At 49.4% G+C, this 16,536-nt stretch overlaps 1 protein-coding gene and 1 pseudogene across 2 annotated transcripts in view; both read left to right on the top strand.

Annotated features, from left to right (window-relative positions):
- Nucleotides 1-16,536, top strand: part of GOLGA3 (golgin A3) — a 163,872-nt gene that overhangs the window by 31,876 nt on the left and 115,460 nt on the right. The gene's annotated exons all lie outside the window — the stretch shown is intronic.
- LOC146783244 (homeobox protein Nkx-6.1 pseudogene) lies at nucleotides 13,085-14,557 on the top strand (annotated as a pseudogene).

The raw sequence follows: 16,536 nt of genomic DNA, 5'->3' as shown, positions 1-16,536 counted from the left end.
AGCCTTATCTCCTACGCAGATGACACGCAGCTTGTGTTGGCCATTAATGGTGATGGAGAGAGGGTAGCAGAAAACTTTCAAGGGGGCATGCGGGCGATTGGAGAGTGGATGGCCTCCAATTGCCTAAAACTAAATTCCGAAAAAATGGAGGTGGTCATTTTCGGACATCTCTCACCCAGTTGGTCTACTACTTGGTGGCCGCCCACGTATGGAACCCCCCCTAAACCGGTCCCTACTGTCAGAAATCTGGGAGTGACTTTTGACGAGAACCTGAATTTTATGGCCCACGCAAACAAAACAGCAGCCACTGCCCACCATAAACTAAGGCTGATTAAGAAAATTATGCCGTTCTTGCCAGCTGCAGCAGGAAAGACACTGGTAAGTTCCCTGGTGCTGTCCTCCCTCGACTACTGCAATGGCTTATTTATCAATGCCCAGGCCAGAGTGACTAATAAACTGCAGACAATCCAGAATGCTGCAGCCCGTCTCCTGTCTGGAACCCCGAAGTTCATGCCAATCTCGGTGGCCATAAAAGATCTTCACTGGCTCAAGATCCGGAATAGGATTAAATTCAAAACCCTTTGTATAGTATACAAAGCACTGCATAATCACGGCCCGCATTTCCTGAAAGCCCATCTTAGGCTCCACTCATCCACAAGATCGCTTCGATCTAACAACCTCAATCTTCTGTTGGTACCGCGAACCAAAACAGTCACTTGGGGCGATAGGCGCTTCCTGGTGGCCGCTCCCAGACTGTGGAATTCCTTGCCAGTAGCCATCAGAGAAAGCTCGTCCCTGATGCAATTTTGCAGAAAAATAAAGACCTGGCTGTTTGGTCAATAACAGCTGCCGATTTAGCCTCTGTGGGAACTTTACGCACTGTTTCTAGCGCCGAGACGCCTACGGGCATTTGTTCGTGCTCTATAAATTGTAAAAATAAATAAATAAATAAATCGCTAGGACCCCATATATTCAGGAGGCACATCTTTATACTATTGTCAGTTTTATTACCCATCACTTCCTTCATACACTGTGTCAACTCAGACCAACATTTTTTAATACATGCACATTCCCAGACTACATGCACGAAGGTTCCCTCTTGCCCCCATCTCCTCATGCATCCTGCTTCAGTTCTATAGCCCATCTTTACCAACGCCGGGCCAGCGAGATCCGTTCTATGGAGTATTTTAGCCGTACGAGTCTTAAGCCTAGAGGAGACGGCAATCTCTCTGGACGAAGCGAGTGCCTCAAGCCATTCCTCATCCTCCAAACCCGCTATGTCGTGTTTTCATCTGGCTCTGAGCCGGAGGAGGGGGTCAGACATGTTGTTGATTAGTTTCTTATAAGTCATCGAAATGGATTTCCCCGGAATGTACTCCTCCAAAACCCTGTCCTCCAACAGGGAGGACTCTGGTGGCATTTCCCCTTTTGTTATCGCCGCTTGCAGTGCATGTTTGATCTGTATGTATCTGAAGTGTTTAGTATTCGCTAGGTCTTACTCCGTTCGTAGTTGGGCGAAAGTGACTACTTCTTCTGCCCTCCACAGATCCCCGACCCTGGAAATGGCGATCAAGTCCCAGCGGTCGAAGCCCTTGGTGTGTCTTAAATTGACTAGCATCTCTGCATTCCAGAGTGGGGTGGCCTGTGTGACTTTACCCTCCCAGCCTAGGCTTTTCATAGCTGTCCGCCATACTTGGACTGCATGCATCGTGGGGCCTGTCAGTTTCAGTTTGGTGGGGTTGATGTAGAGTACCCTTGTGAAGTCTCCCCCGGGAGCATCCACCTATCCATTTGGTATCCAGGGTCCCACTGGGGCCAATACATGCACTGATTGCGCAGCCCAGTAATATCTTTTGTTATCCGGGAGGCCGCTTCCCCCGTGTGAGCTTCTGAATGGATATTCTGAGCGGTTTCCCTTCCCACAAAAGTTCTCTTTGGGCTCTTTCTATAGACTTAAAGTATTCTGCCCCTACTGGGCTAGGAGAGTTTTGAAGGACATATAAAATGCGCGGTAGGGACATCATTTTAAATAGCGCTGCGCATCCCAACAGGGACAGCGGGAGTGATTTCCAGTGGCTTATATCGCTTCTAAGTCGTTGCAGCGGGGGCAAGAGGTTGCATACATAGAAATGGGTCGAGTCTTTAGAAGCATGGATCCCCAGATATTTGAATCCCTCAACTGCTTCATTAATGATGATATCCCTGGGCAGGAAGGGGAACCTACCACTGAGAACATAGATGACCTGATTTGGACCACTTTATACTGTAACCAGAGTATTTCTCAAATGTGCTAAAAATATGCAGTGCTCTATTCAGTGAGGTACTGGGCGGCGCCATATATATCAAAATGTCGTCAAAACAACGAAATACAGTCGTCCCAGCCCTCGGCTCACTTAAGTCCTCTTATGATGGGGTCTTTCCGTATCCACATCACCAATGGCTCTAACATCAGGGCAAAGAGCAGAGGGGAAAGAAGGCATCCTTGTCTGGTGCCCCTCCTGAGAGTAAACACAGGGGACTTCTGTTTGTTGACTACTATTTGGGGCAGTGGGTCTTTGTACAGGAGCTGGACCCAGCTCAAGAAGCCGGTGCCAAATCGGAATTTCTTTAGAACTGAGAACATATAGAACATTCAATCGTGTCGAACGCCATGGCAGCATCAAGGGATACCACCACCGCGTCTTCCCGTATTGTGTCCGCTCGTTCCATCACTCCATGTAGCCGCCGCAAGTTAAGAGGTATTCCTAGTTGGCATGAAGCCAGATTGGTCCGGGTGCACCAGCTTGGTTATGACTTGTGTTAATCGGGTAGCCAGTATTTTTGCTAGGATCTTGGCTTCTGCATTAAGTAGTGATATTGGCCTGTGCGAGGAACATTTATTCTTGTGTTTCCCACTTTTGTGGATGACCACTATGGTGGCCAATCTCTGGTCTATTGGGAGTGATCTCTCGACTCTCTTGAAACATTGTTGTCAGATAGGGCGCTAGCTTGCTCGGGGCGATTTTGTACATTTCAATAGGCAAGCCATTGGGGCCCATCGTCTTGCCCGCCGGCATGACTTCATATCGCTCTTTCTACCTCCGTGCTTACTAGGTCATGCTCCAAGTCCGCCCGGTCTTCTTCCGGGAACGCGGGTAGGAATATGTCTCTCAATAGAGAGTCCACTTCCGCTTCTGTGTAAGACGTATGGGATTTGTAAATCCGGCTATAGTAGTCCCCAAATTAATTTGCAATCTCTTGTGGCTCAGTGAGTCGCTTGCCGGTTTCATCTATTAGTTCCACCACTAACCTATTGGCTTGCTCTCTGCGGTCCAGCCAGGCCAGCATTTTCCCAGCTTTTTCCCCAACTTCGTAAATTCTACTGAGTGTTGCCCTGTGTTATGCTTTGGCAGCGTCTGCAGCTAGGGCCACGTACTCTTTTGTCTTTATTTTTATGGTATGCCTAATCTCTTCTGTGTTTGTGTCTCATAGCTTCCCTTCCAATTGCAGTATATCTGTTTCTAGTCTTACTAGTGCTGCATGTTTTTCTATCCTGGTTCCCGCGATCAGGGAAATGGCGTAACCACTGATCACGACCTTAAAGGCCTCCCACAATATCTGTGCGGAGTCAACCGAGTTCTCATTTTCACAAAAATAAAGTTCAGCTTCTCTTACGAGTTCTTCCCTTATCTGGGAGATCTTAAGATACCATGGATTTATTGGGGCTGTCTTCCCAGTCCCCGGCTCCCCAACCTCTATCAGGGCCGAAATAGGCAAATGGTCTGATATGCCCCTTGCTAGGTGACTCACCTCTCTGGTCTGTTTTAGTTGGTCTGCCAGTGTTATGATATAGTCTATTCTAGACATGCTGCGGTGGGCCCCAGAGTAAAATGTGTACTGCTGCTCCACGGGATGGAGCGCCCCCAGATGTCCACTTGTCCCATCGCTCCCAGAAAGTTATAGATCTGCGCCCGATCAGACGGCAGGTCCCTTGGGGGCCAGCGCTCTATCCTGTCTGAGACAATTGAGTTGGTCACCCCCAACAAGGACCCTTCCTTCTGGTAGGGTGAGCAGGAGGTCTCCCAGGTCCTTGAAAGCTGGTTTAATGTAGAGCCTTCCCACCTCCCCAAGGTCGCCACATATCTACCCAGGTTATCTGTCCATGTATGATCTGTTGCCATCTGGAAGCTTTTCCGTACCATAATACCCACTGCCCGGGATCCAGAGCCAAACGCAGAGTGTGGCACCAGCTTAAACCCCCACCAGGTCAGTACCTTGCATGCATTCCCCATTAAGTGTGTCTCTTGGAGTAAAATCGCGTCTGGTGAATGTCGTTTTATCTATTGCAATACTATGCCTCTCTTTAGCTTGTCGCCCAGCCCATTCACGTTACAGGACAATAGTTCAAGTCCTTGTTTTAGCAGTGGCCCCATTTCTAATCACTGTGATACTCGCAGGCCTCCCGCAGTCTTGTTCTGCTGCGGCCAGCAGTCCAGCACCCCATAACGCTTGTTTCTCAGTGCAAAGTGCAAGAATCTTACTAATCCCTTCTTGTAGTCTCATATTAGTGTCATCTGAACTATATACAAAACTTAACGAACATCCCCTACCCACCTCCTTGTCCCTATGTAGTTCTGGCTGCATACTGATCCATTCCATCATTGCAATGGCAAAGTTGCTTGGTGACAGGAATCCCTCCCCCAACAAACCGTAGATCCGATACCCATCCTAGCCTCCCTGCATGGCAGGACTAGAACATCCTACCGCCCATACTCTGCAGAGCGCCTATCGCCCACTCCTAAAACTTGTGGTACGTGGCCCAATCCCACACCCGTTTAGCATCGATTAGTAGTGAAAAACTGTGTCTGTTTAAAAAAAAAAAAAAAAACAGGGACCTGATCCCTCTCTCCATTGTACTACTTCCACAGTATCTTCCATTAAACAATCTCATGCTCTTTGCTAAACCATGCTTGTATGTCCACTGTAGGAGATGAGTCCCGCCGAAGCCCGAAGGGGGGGCTCTAAGATACCTTCTGCTGTGACGTTAAAGGATACAGTTCAGTTATTTTTTGCTGCCATCAGCCAGGAGGCTGTCGCCAGACGTATCCCCTGCGCCTTGCTCCGGTCGGGACTGCCCCGGCCTGTCTCGTTGGCTAAGGTGATTCTTTTTTCCCCCTTGTGCGCCATCGTTCGAGCCAGTCCCATGCTTCCTCAAGAGTGCTGAAGAACCATACTTTTCCTTCTACTTCAACACGCAGCTTGGCAGGGAAGATCATTGCATATTTGATGTCTTTCTCCCGCAGGGCCTTTTTAACATCGAAGAAGCTGCGTCGTTATTTTTGAATTCGACTGGTGGCGCCATTCGAGCCATCTGCAATATGGGGTCCCTGTCTCGGTAGTTAAAAACTCGGGCTACTATGGGCCTTGGGGGTGCTCTGAGTTTAGGTCTGCCTCCCGGCACCCTGTGCGCCCGTTCAATCGTGAAAGGTTTTGATAGTCTTTTGGGCTGCAGGTGCAACGCAACCAGCTCTTCAACAAACAAGTCCGTTGTCTGCCCCTATGCTCGCTCCGGCACTCCAAGGATGCAAACATTATTCCGTCTTGACCTCCCTTCATACTCATCAAGCTGGGCTTCCATCTTTTCATTACGGGCCTGAAGGTCAGTTATCTGTCTTTTGAGGGTTGACGCGTCTTTGACTAGGGAACCAGTGGTTGATTCCACTTCTTTAATTCTAGTGATCATGTTTCGCATGTCTGCCCGAATTAGAAAGACCTCTGTTGAGACAGAGTTGATTCTGGTTTCCAATGACGTTCTTACCGTTGTAATCGCCGTCATTATGTCTTGGAGGGTCAGCTCTGACGAGCTGTCAGTCGCTTGCTGTGTCCCTGGCGGTTCATCCGCCTCTTTCTCCAGCGGGCCCGATCCTTTATGCCAGGCGTATTGATCTATTTTGGCTTGCATGGTTGATTTACCACTTCTTCCTCCAGTCATCCTGGATCTCGATGGGCACTGGGGTCGTCTGTTTGGTGGTTCACGACCAGCCACTCCCCGCAGCCTGCCCTTGCCAATTTGCTCTCGTTGGCCTGTCTGGTATTGCTGGTTGTCTCTGCTAGACGCTCCGATGCTCTCCCCTTGTCCTTCCGCCGTATTGGTTATAGGCAATCGCCCTCTGTCTCTGAATGCATACTCCCTGCGCCTACTGGGCCTATATTGATGAGTGCTAGGCACTTCTCAGCCGCTCGCCATATTCTTCCAGGTGTCAGCCGTTATTCCCCAGTGTCTTAGGGCCCTTTCAAGTCGCAGGAGGCTTTAACAGTGCCTGTGCAGGGTGTTTTTATGAAAAAGTTTTGGGGTCTGCTGCCTTACTGCACCCCCGCGTGAGATTGTTCCTCGCCCAAGGCTAATAGCGTCTTTACATTAAAGCTGCGCTCCGTTCCTCTGGAGTGGTATTCGGCCTCTCAGGTTGTCTACAGTCACTCGGGGTCGCTCAGCAGGAACGCATTTGGGGTATTGAATGGTTCATGTAGGTAGTAGCTGGCACTCAAGGTCGCTGCTCCCCCCCCCCAGGCCTCACTTACTGCACGGATATTGTTTCTGTGGAGTCCGGCTACTGCTCCGTAGTTTTTTCATGGACGTACTTCCAGGGACCTCCAGGCGTGGGCCGAAACTCACGATCAGGCGGCACCCACAAGCCTGGGAGCCGCCAGGTGGGTTTCACTGGCGCCTCTCGCAGTGCATCGTCCACCGCAGCCTCGGCCTGATGTTGTCCAGAGCATTTCTGTTCTTTTACCAGGCTGCTGTTGGCCACGTCGAGCCCCTGCGCCGATGCCCTGGGGCATGGCTAGCTTGCGGGTGCTCGGCGCTGTCACTTTCCGGACCTTCTCTGGGCTGGTCAGAGGATGTCTGCTCAGTCGACTTTACTTGTCTGCCGTCCTCCGTTGCGCTGTTGTTCACGCCGGCACACGAACGCCCCTCCTCCACTGCACGGGCTGCGTTGCTGGGCCTGTCTTCAGTGAAGTCGAGCTGATCACCCAATCTCCCACGCTCGATTCACCCAGTTTCGCGATCAAGTCACTCCCAATGGGTTCCGGTGATTCTGCATGCAGTTATGGCATCATTTTCATTGGATCAGTGTACGGATTTTGATGTTAACAGGCGCATTCAATCGGAGCCGCTCTAGTGTGCAGCCATCTTGCTCGGTAGTTGGCCACGCCCCTCTGTTTATTCCATTCTTGCTCTCTGTCAATGACTGATGAGGATAAATAAGTTACGGGCCCTCAAAAGGTTGTGTCGGTGGCCCCACACCGGCAAACACTGGCTTAAATTAAGTACTGATTGCAAGTCATTTGTAATTTAATAATTGGTCAATTTTTTCATTTCTGATAATGCATTATGTCTGCTTCATGGCATACAGGTTCTGTAGATATGAGCCATGCTCGGTCAGGTGTAAAAGTGGCTTGTCACGTGCTATTATTTGTTGATTCAGCTGTTACCTCTGATGTTATTAAATGTGCTTCAGAGCCATCCAGGAATCTTTGTGCCAAAGACAGGGCATTAGACTGTGTTTGCCACATCTGTTCCTGAGTGCTACTGGATGTCCCGACAACATTTGCTATTGAAGAACCTTACACTGTTGAACTAAATTGCAAGGAAGGCGTGGCTTGCAGCACAGCTGCTGCAGGTCAAGAGATTTCCTGGCCTTGATGCCTTTCTATTTAAACAGTCCTTTGTCCTCCAGAGGTCGATTTTCATAATTATAATAATACTTGGACTTGTATACTGCAGCTAATCACCCGTGAGGGTCTCTAGGCGCTGTCCAAAGGAACGGGGAGATTAAGTGATTTGCCCAAAATCACAGGATGTTGAGCCGGCACAGACTCGAACCTTGATCCCCTGCTATAGAAAGTACACAGGTGTTTTTGTTGATGTTCATCTTTCCCATGGGCAGGTGTGGCCTTGTTTCTAAAGGTCCAGGTTTGTTCCAAAGGGTCTTCGACAATACAAAGGTTCCTCCACTAGAACAGTAAAATACAGCAATGCTTTATTGACATGCCTTACGGTTTTAGTCATGTTGCCAAAGCTCCTTCTTATCCTTGGGTGTTGCAAGAGTTTTACATAGCAGTTATGTGTCTCTGATGGCATCTCAAGCTGACCAGTTCTCTGTTGCCTTTATTCAGACTCTGCAATGTTCCTCTGTGCATTCAAAGCCTGTGCTCATTCTTAACACTTGTGTAGTCTGTGCTCTTGTGGGTCAAGTCCTTATACTAAGTGGTCTGTTTCTTCGTATCTGGGTTGGTGTATAAGGTTCTCCTTCTGTCCGTGCCAGATCATATTGCTAACAGTATGACCTGGCTCTTCTTTCCAGGTGTCTGCTCCTTCCTTTTATTTTGTATCCGTTGCCTGTGGTTCTTCACTGTACACTCCTTCCTAGAACTTTGTGGCATTGTATTTTGCTTTTATCTCTATTTGTATTTCCCACTGGAATGTGTATCTTTATTCAGCATTAATGGCACAGTCTCCCTGTCACTGGCCTTTAGGAATCCCCCTGCCTCCGAGACCTCTGCATCTCAGTCTCTGGTGTGAGGTGATCATTGCCAACTATTTTGTTGTCTCATTTTGCAAAGTTTAATCTGAAACGCCTAGTGGTTGCTTTCTGGGGGTTTTGCATTCATCTGGTTGCTGACCTCATATGAGTTCTTCTGAACTGACCCTGTTGGGGCATTTCTGTGGACCTTTAGGACTTGTTTACAGAATGTCAGGCGCATGCTTTCTGTCGGGATAGCGTTCTGCTGGACTGTCCCTCTTGGGACATTTCTGTGGAACTTCAGGACCTGTTTGCAGAATGGCAGGCGCATGCTTTCTGTCGGGATAGCGTTCTGCGGGACTGTCCCTCTTGGGACATTTCTATGGACCTTCAGGACCTGTTTGCAGAATGGCAGGCGCATGCTTTCTGTCGGGATAGCGTTCTGCGGGACTGTCCCTCTTGGGACATTTCTATGGACCTTCAGGACCTGTTTACAGAATGGCAGGCGCATGCTTTCTGTCGGGATAGCGTTCTGCGGGACTGTCCCTCTTGGGACATTTCTATGGACCTTCAGGACCTGTTTACATAATGGCAGGCGAATGCTTTCTGTCGGGATAGCATTCTGCGGGACTGTCCCTCTTGGGACATTTCTATGTTATGTTATGTTATGTTATTTTCATTTATACAGCGCACAGCTACTCGGAAGTGTCCCGGTGCTATAGACCGCTGGGGAACCCGTCCTGGCTATCCCTGTGAGATGGTCCCTTTCTGGGTATCTCCAAGGTGAAACCAGGCATCCCCAGCGTCTGTGGGGGGCCGTTGTAGAGATGAGGCAAGCTTAATGCCCAGAGTTGCTGAGTGTGTTCCTGGTTAGAGTAGGTACCGAGGCGAGAATTATCGAGTCCGTTTTGACCCTGGTCCACGACCCTGCCGCGTCGGGAATTGAACCCTGGTCCCTGGCCGATTCTCTGCTTACGGATCTGCCACCTCTAACCAGTGAGCCACACCTCTCCACCGTCGGGATAGCATTCTGCTGGACTGTCCCTCTTGGGACATTTCTATGGACCTTCAGGACCTGTTTACATAATGGCAGGCGAATGCTTTCTGTCGGGATAGCGTTCTGCGGGACTGTCCCTCTTGGGACATTTCTATGAACCTTCAGGACCTGTTTACAGAATGGCAGGGGCATGCTTTTTGTCGGGATAGCGTTCTGCTGGGGCTTTTCTGTGGACCATCACAAAGTGTTTAAGGAATAGCAGGTGCATGCCTTCTGTCAGGATAGCGTCCCTCCTGGGGTCTCTGTCCCTCGATTTGAACAAGAGAGCATCTCTGTGCAGGCTCCTTCCCCAATGGCAGCCTTATTTTCAAGCCTCCAAACATACCCAAGTGCTTCTTGGGGTCACAGGCTCATTGAACCAGCCGAACCACCAGGAATCAGTTGAACCTGCTTTTCAGCCTCTTCCCAACTCCTCCACCTGCCTCTGACATTAAATGCCAGCAAGGGAAGAACCATCTGTAACAATAAGGACATTTTACATAGCACATGTCACAAAGTTATCAATAGGGGCTTAAATAATAACCCCAGGAGTCTTAGTTGGATGAGGTACGTGCCTGTGTCTGACGTTTTATGGCAAAACCTCGAAGCAGCTTCATGTCCTACATCTGGTAATTGTGTTGGGTATAATGTTTAAAATAATGCAAAAAAAAGTTTACCTTGGAACAGGGTAATTTGTCCACAGTTTTAAGACACTTCTTTAGTTTTCTGCATTTTATCACCAATATAACGGCAAACCTGTCAAATAGTAGTGTTAGGTTTATAAGCAAGCACAGTTATTTTCAGAAGAGCAGCGGTTCATTTCCAGATTAGAAATTAATGACCGTCCTCTGCAGTAAGAACCAACTGCAGCTCTATATTTCATTTTTATTTAAGTACACAAAAGACCCTGAATATGTTTGCCTTGTTAAACGAGGACTTAACCAGAAATGGTTCTGTTTTTGGCTCTGCCAGCCACTTTCTGTTTGGCGTCTTCTCGCCCCACGACATTTAGGCATGCATTTAAAATGTTGCATCTTTTATTCTAATCTCCATCCATGGTGGTTTTGTAGTGTTTAAGATAAAGCCAACCGCTCGCTTCTCAGGGTTCTCATTGTATCTCATTAACATCCCAACATTTCCATTGGAACTGGACAAAGGGGTGTTGCTGTTGAATGATCTTGAGGGTACTACTCTTAAAAACTGTGAATTAGTTATCTCAATTCAAAGCTGTACACATAAGACTGTGCTTAACAGTATCCGCAGGACACACCACCACAGTGCTCGGAGTGTACAGATCATGTATTAAATTATCTGCAGAGGTGGGGGCGCTAGCGAGCCTGAAACAAGATGGCCGCATTTTAGTGCTGCTCTGCTGGTCGGGAATACAATCAGTCTATCATCCGTCACATTTGGCACCATCCACGGCTGAAAATGATCAGTCATCAACCCTGACGCAAAGAGGAATGCTCTGTGGTCTTCAGGCGGACTGTCGAACGCCCCTAACAGCTCCAACTCCGTCGGACCTTTCTGGAGTCAAGATGGCGACCCCGGAGACCGTGGGTTGCTGACCTTCACTCTTGGGTACGGTGATTTGCTTGCACGGAGCCCACCCGGCGATATCGACCTGCCTGGTTACTGCCCGCCCGAGGCGCATTGCGGGAAGACTATACACTGCTATCCGGCGATCCGGTGACACACTGGGCGGCCGCCATTTCGCTACTCGGACTGATGAGGTGAGACGCTCGCTGTGCGACTCCCCCCCTACCTGCTGCCGAGGCTGTGAGGCGGTGATCCGTGTTGGTGGCTTTGGGAACGGCGGCCCTGCGAGCAATGCGCCCCGGTGCACTGATCAATCTACAGCCTTTCGGAGCTCTGTGACACTTCCCTGTGCGACCTGCAGCTGCTGGGTGGCGGTGGTTGGCTATCCCCTGAATCGCGGCATCAGTGTGAGTGGCTATCGCGCCCTGTGTCGGCGGTGCGGCCTCCCTGGGAACGGCCGCGGTTCTATTTTCATGCGGATCTCTGTTTGAATGATGGTCGGCGGCGGCTTTTACGGGTACACCGGCACGACACCATTGCTAACACCGGGACTGTGTGAACTCCATTGATTCTCTGGCCAGAATATCGGCACAGCACCTGCCGTCGGTTGCGGACCTCGCTGCTTCTTGGCACCGCATGGTGCATTTCCACACTGCGACCGTTGAAGAGCTGAGGGTGTTGCTGGACGGGCTGTTGCTGCCGCGGGAGCTGCGACCTGCATAGTATTGTTAGCGGCGGTGTGCAGTGCTCGTCCCACATCGGGAACGAACTACAGTTAGTACCCTCCTGCAGTGCCAAATCCTAGTACCTCTACTGCTTATCCGCCACTGTCGCAGCCATATCTTCCACGCTTCCTGCTCTTGCGGCCCACATCTCACTCACCTGCTGGCGCTAGGAGTGCACAGAGCGCTAGGCCGCAGCGGCACGCACTGTTTCCAATCCGCATTGGGATGGACCTGTCTCCTGTGCTCTGCTTACTACGTGACTCCCTCAGTCCACTAAATTGGCAAGTGAAAGCGGCTAACCATGGGGCGGACAGACAAGCAGCAGAGTAAGTTGCACTTTGAAGACAGGAAGCTCCCTACATCCCAGACCCCAAATGCTTCGGACGCTGACCCTGATCGATTACGAAGCTGGAGCGTTTGATGCTAACCATGCAACATAGTTTGCAGTCTATCAACACCAAAATTGATCACCTCAACTTACGTATGGATAGTATGGCGTCCAGGATCGACAAGCATGGGTCACAGATTGCGGAAGCAGAACAGTGCATCTCAACCACGGAGGATCGCGTGGAGGTCATCAGCACATCCTGTACCAACATGGAGAAACTACTGGCAGTAATAAGAGCAAAGAACGAGGACATTGAAGCCCGCTCTCGCAGAACTAATCTTCGAATAACTGGTATTTCGGAGTCCACTAACATCGGGCCCATGGAGTTGTATGTCGAAACACTGCTTACTACCTTGCTAGGAACCGAACACTTCTCAAAGGTGCTCATTGTTGAAAGGGCTCACCGTTCATTAGCTGCTCGACCAGTCCCTGGTGCCCCGCTTCGTCCCATCATTGCCAGACTTCTGAAATATCGGGACCGGGACATTGCCAGACTTCTGAAATATCGGGACTGGGACACAGCATTCCGTCTGGCTAGGGAAAAAGGCAAACTCGACCAGCAAGGCATGAAGGTGGAACTCTTTCCCGACTTCACTGTCGCTGTGCAACAGGCTTGCAGAGAATTCCATGTGGTCAAGAAGAAACTTCAGAAGCTGCACATTCAATACGCAATGCTTTACCCAGCCCGACTACGGATTTAACATGATGGGAAGGCACGTATCTTCCTGACACCTAAAGAAGTGCTTCAATATGTGCATCGGATCGAGCGACAGAAGACGCTGCGAGAGAGGGGTGTGGACTCCGACTCTAAGGGCTGAACACGTGAGACTTCTACTGTGTATTGTATTTTGTTGTTATGTCGTTCCTGCTCTGTAGGGTTATTGCATTTATTATGTTGGAATTATCTCTGAAAGTGGGGTGGCTCCTGAACTCTGATGGACATTTGCAGGACTTCTCAGTTAATATGAACTTTTTTCTGCATGGTAACTGTATGTACTTTGTGTTTCTGGCCAGGTGGAGACCTTCATGATGGACCTTATGTCAATGTGGGCTCTTTGCTATGTAACCTTGCTAATTGACGCTAGGTCGTGGGCGGGATAGCCTATATATACTTATCCCAACTCACCCTGTTTACACGGGGGGCCGGGGGCTGCTAGCGACCCACAGTACGGGAATTCCCCAAAAGGTTGCGTTTTTTGGTTGGGCCCATTTTGGAGACCCTGCAGGTTTACTGGTTTTTTTTTTTTTTTTTTTTTTCTTCCTTTTCATGAAACATGATTCATGGATGTTAATGGTCATTTATTGCTCTGTTTCATGGGGGGTTTACTCACGGCATGATTTCAATGCTGAAGTGGGTGGGGGGGGGGGTTCTGTTTGGGAACACTTTTTAGGTCTCGCCTGGCGTAGGCTGCGCGCATGCGCAGTCTCGCTGGCAAGATTTAGTGTTAACGGGTGATTTCTGTAAGGGGCTTTAAGCCCCGCCCCTCTGTTCCATTGGCTGGCGTCACCGTTTATGGTAAACGGTGGCCAGTCATTGGAACAGAGCTGTGCATGACGTATTTGCTTGGCTTTTTGAGCCGTCCCACTTGGACAGACTCGCCTGAATTACGTTCGTCGCAAAAGCTTTTTTATCTTTATGGGGCCAAACACATGGCCTCATAAAGACAAGAAACCTTTTGGCAGAAGCCGAGCAAATACGTCATCGAAGTCTGCTCGCTTCCAGCTTTTGAAGAGCTTTAATATGAGGGTCACGCAGGCAATGTTCGATATGATCAGAGCGCCTTCCTCCTGGGCAGCCCTCCCCTGGCCGCCCTCCACAGCCTCGCCGAGATGAAGACTCCTCTCTACCCGGCCTACCCGCTGCCTTGGCAGCCCGTCGCCCTCCTCCTTGTCGCCTGCCTCCAGTACCGCCTGCCCCTCGCCGCACCGGGGCCCATCAAACACGGGTCCCCGCACCACTCACTGCAGCAACCGGCAGACACGCCGCACTTTAAACGACATCCTGAGCCGCCCTGCGCTCTCCTGTCTGTCTGCCCTGAGCCCGGGGGGGCACCGGCCCCGGGGGGCTGCTGACTGGCCTGCCCCGCTTCGCCAGCCTCGGCCCCCCGCCGCCACCCTCCGGCCTCTACTTCAGTCTCGTTGGTGCTGTGGCCCGCTATCCCAAGCCCCTGGCTGAGCTGCCGGGAAGGACGCCCATCTACTGGCCCGGGGTGGTGCAGGGCCCGCCCTGGAGGGACGCCAGACTCTACTGCGCCCCCGTGAGTACCTTCTGCGATACAACGCCTGGAACTTAGGTACAGTGTGTCTGCGTGATGTGGCTGTCTGTGTGTGCTTGCAGACCTGCAGCAGTGTGTGTGTGGTATAGTTATGTGGTGTGTGTGGTTTTTGTGCTTTGTAGGACTGTTTATTTTCCTCTGTGTGTGATGTCTGTATACGTGTGCCGGCGCTCTCCTGCATGGGAGGGTGTGCGTGCATGTGTGTAAGTGGTATAAGGGGTGTGTGGTTCTCTGTGCTTCTGTGAGTTGTATTCATGTGCGTGGTGATGGTTCGTTGTGTGTTCCTGCATGAGGTGTGTTTCCGTCTGTACCATGTGAGTGGGTGTGAGTTCCTCTGTAAGATGCGTCTGGTGTGCCTTTGTGAGTCTATTTCCAAGTGTGTGTGACGGTGTGTTTCACTGTGCATCTGACACCTGCTCGTGGGTGATGTAGCTGATAACAAACCGCAGATTCGAGGTGCTGTGAGCTGATGGGGTGCTTCAAACAGCAGTCCTTAAACAGGAAACTCCCCAGTCCCAATCGGGACCTGAGAGCGGCGCGCAGCTGCAGTTATCTGTAAGTAATCTGTAGGTTAGACAGACAGACGTTCGCATTTCCAAAGGACAATTAATTCTTTCATTTATAAAGTCAGTTATATTGAGTTGGGTAAATACACAGTCTGTGCCTCATTATCTATTTTGTTAAAATAGTCTTTTAAGCTCTTTATTGCTTAAAAATCTGCAATTCATGACAATGGCGTTACTGTCGGCGTCACTTCTAGTTATATAACATAATTAATTCACCAGTACGATTCCATGGTTCTGAATGCCGTATTTCAACCACCGCTGCTTTCCCAATGACAATAACCGAATATGGTATGTACATGATCCATAACTGTCAACTTGGTGGTATCGTACTGAAGTGTCGCATAGACGCCCACTAGATGAGAAAAACAACACACATGATTGGTTTGTAAATATTAGCAGGGCACGGGAAAGGTAATATGGCAATAAATTTCCAAATGCAAACAAAGTTCAAATACATCCCACGTTCCTGTCATGGTAGCGTTTATTACCGTTGTAGAGGAAGGCTGCATGGCGCACACTAAATGATGCTAATAAATGAACGGTTTCAAGGAAAAAGTAATACAGTTGCACTACTGCAAGGTATTTGTGCTTATGTACATGTACCCCATGCACAGTTACACATGATAAAATGCCTTGGCATGTTATAAAGTTTGGGATTCATAAATCGATTTCAGAGCTAGGCCTGGGATAGGCACACCTTCCCAGAAGTAGTCCTGGAATCCTCTGTAAATTCCCGAAAAGTCGGATATTTGTTCTAAATGTCGATATACGCCCACGGGCTCATTTTCTTCTGCCTTTAACATAGCCATTCCGAGCAAGTCATCATCATCCTCATCAAATATCTTTTTTCAGAGCAAGTCAAGTCGCATCACTAAATGACCACTTGAGATTGGCAATGCTAAGTATCACGCGCATCACTGTGCTGGTTACTCTGATACCCAGTTCGATTGGTGGATGTCTGCATTCTGCATCCGTCTACCTTCATCTGTTTGCTCTGTTCAGTAGTTTGTGAGTCAATCCATTTACAATAAGGCCTAGAAGTCTGAACTTTTCTGCAGACCTCTGTTTCAGATATCAATCTGCTTAGATTTCACTTGATGGTTTATTCCATTTCTAGGCACTTGAAGCACACCATGCATAACTGTCCTTAATATTGACTTAATCAGTACTCTATAGTATAGTAAGGAACAGGCAATTCTCCGCACTGCAAGAGGAAGCAATCCCAGACTATACTATTAGTTGCAAATCACACAGTCATTGTGAACCATCTTGTGTCCTGGACACTACCCTGACCAGAGGGGTAGCAGTTCAAGACAAACCTAGTCCAGACGCTGGTGGTGTCTTGGACGGACTATTTAATCAGTATGTAACAAGGTCACCCAAGAAGACAATGAGACAATTTGAACCAGTCGTTAACCTAGCCACCTGACTAGTCCTTGTAGGATTGCAGCACATGAGTCGCACACCACCATCATTTCAGTCATTGAAAATGATCAGAGTTT

The sequence above is a fragment of the Triturus cristatus genome, chromosome 11 (genome assembly GCF_964204655.1).
Source record: "Triturus cristatus chromosome 11, aTriCri1.1, whole genome shotgun sequence".
NCBI classification, from domain to species: Eukaryota; Metazoa; Chordata; class Amphibia; order Caudata; family Salamandridae; genus Triturus; species Triturus cristatus.
Note: the sequence above shows the minus strand (reverse complement) of the source record. Positions and strands in the feature narration are given on the sequence as shown.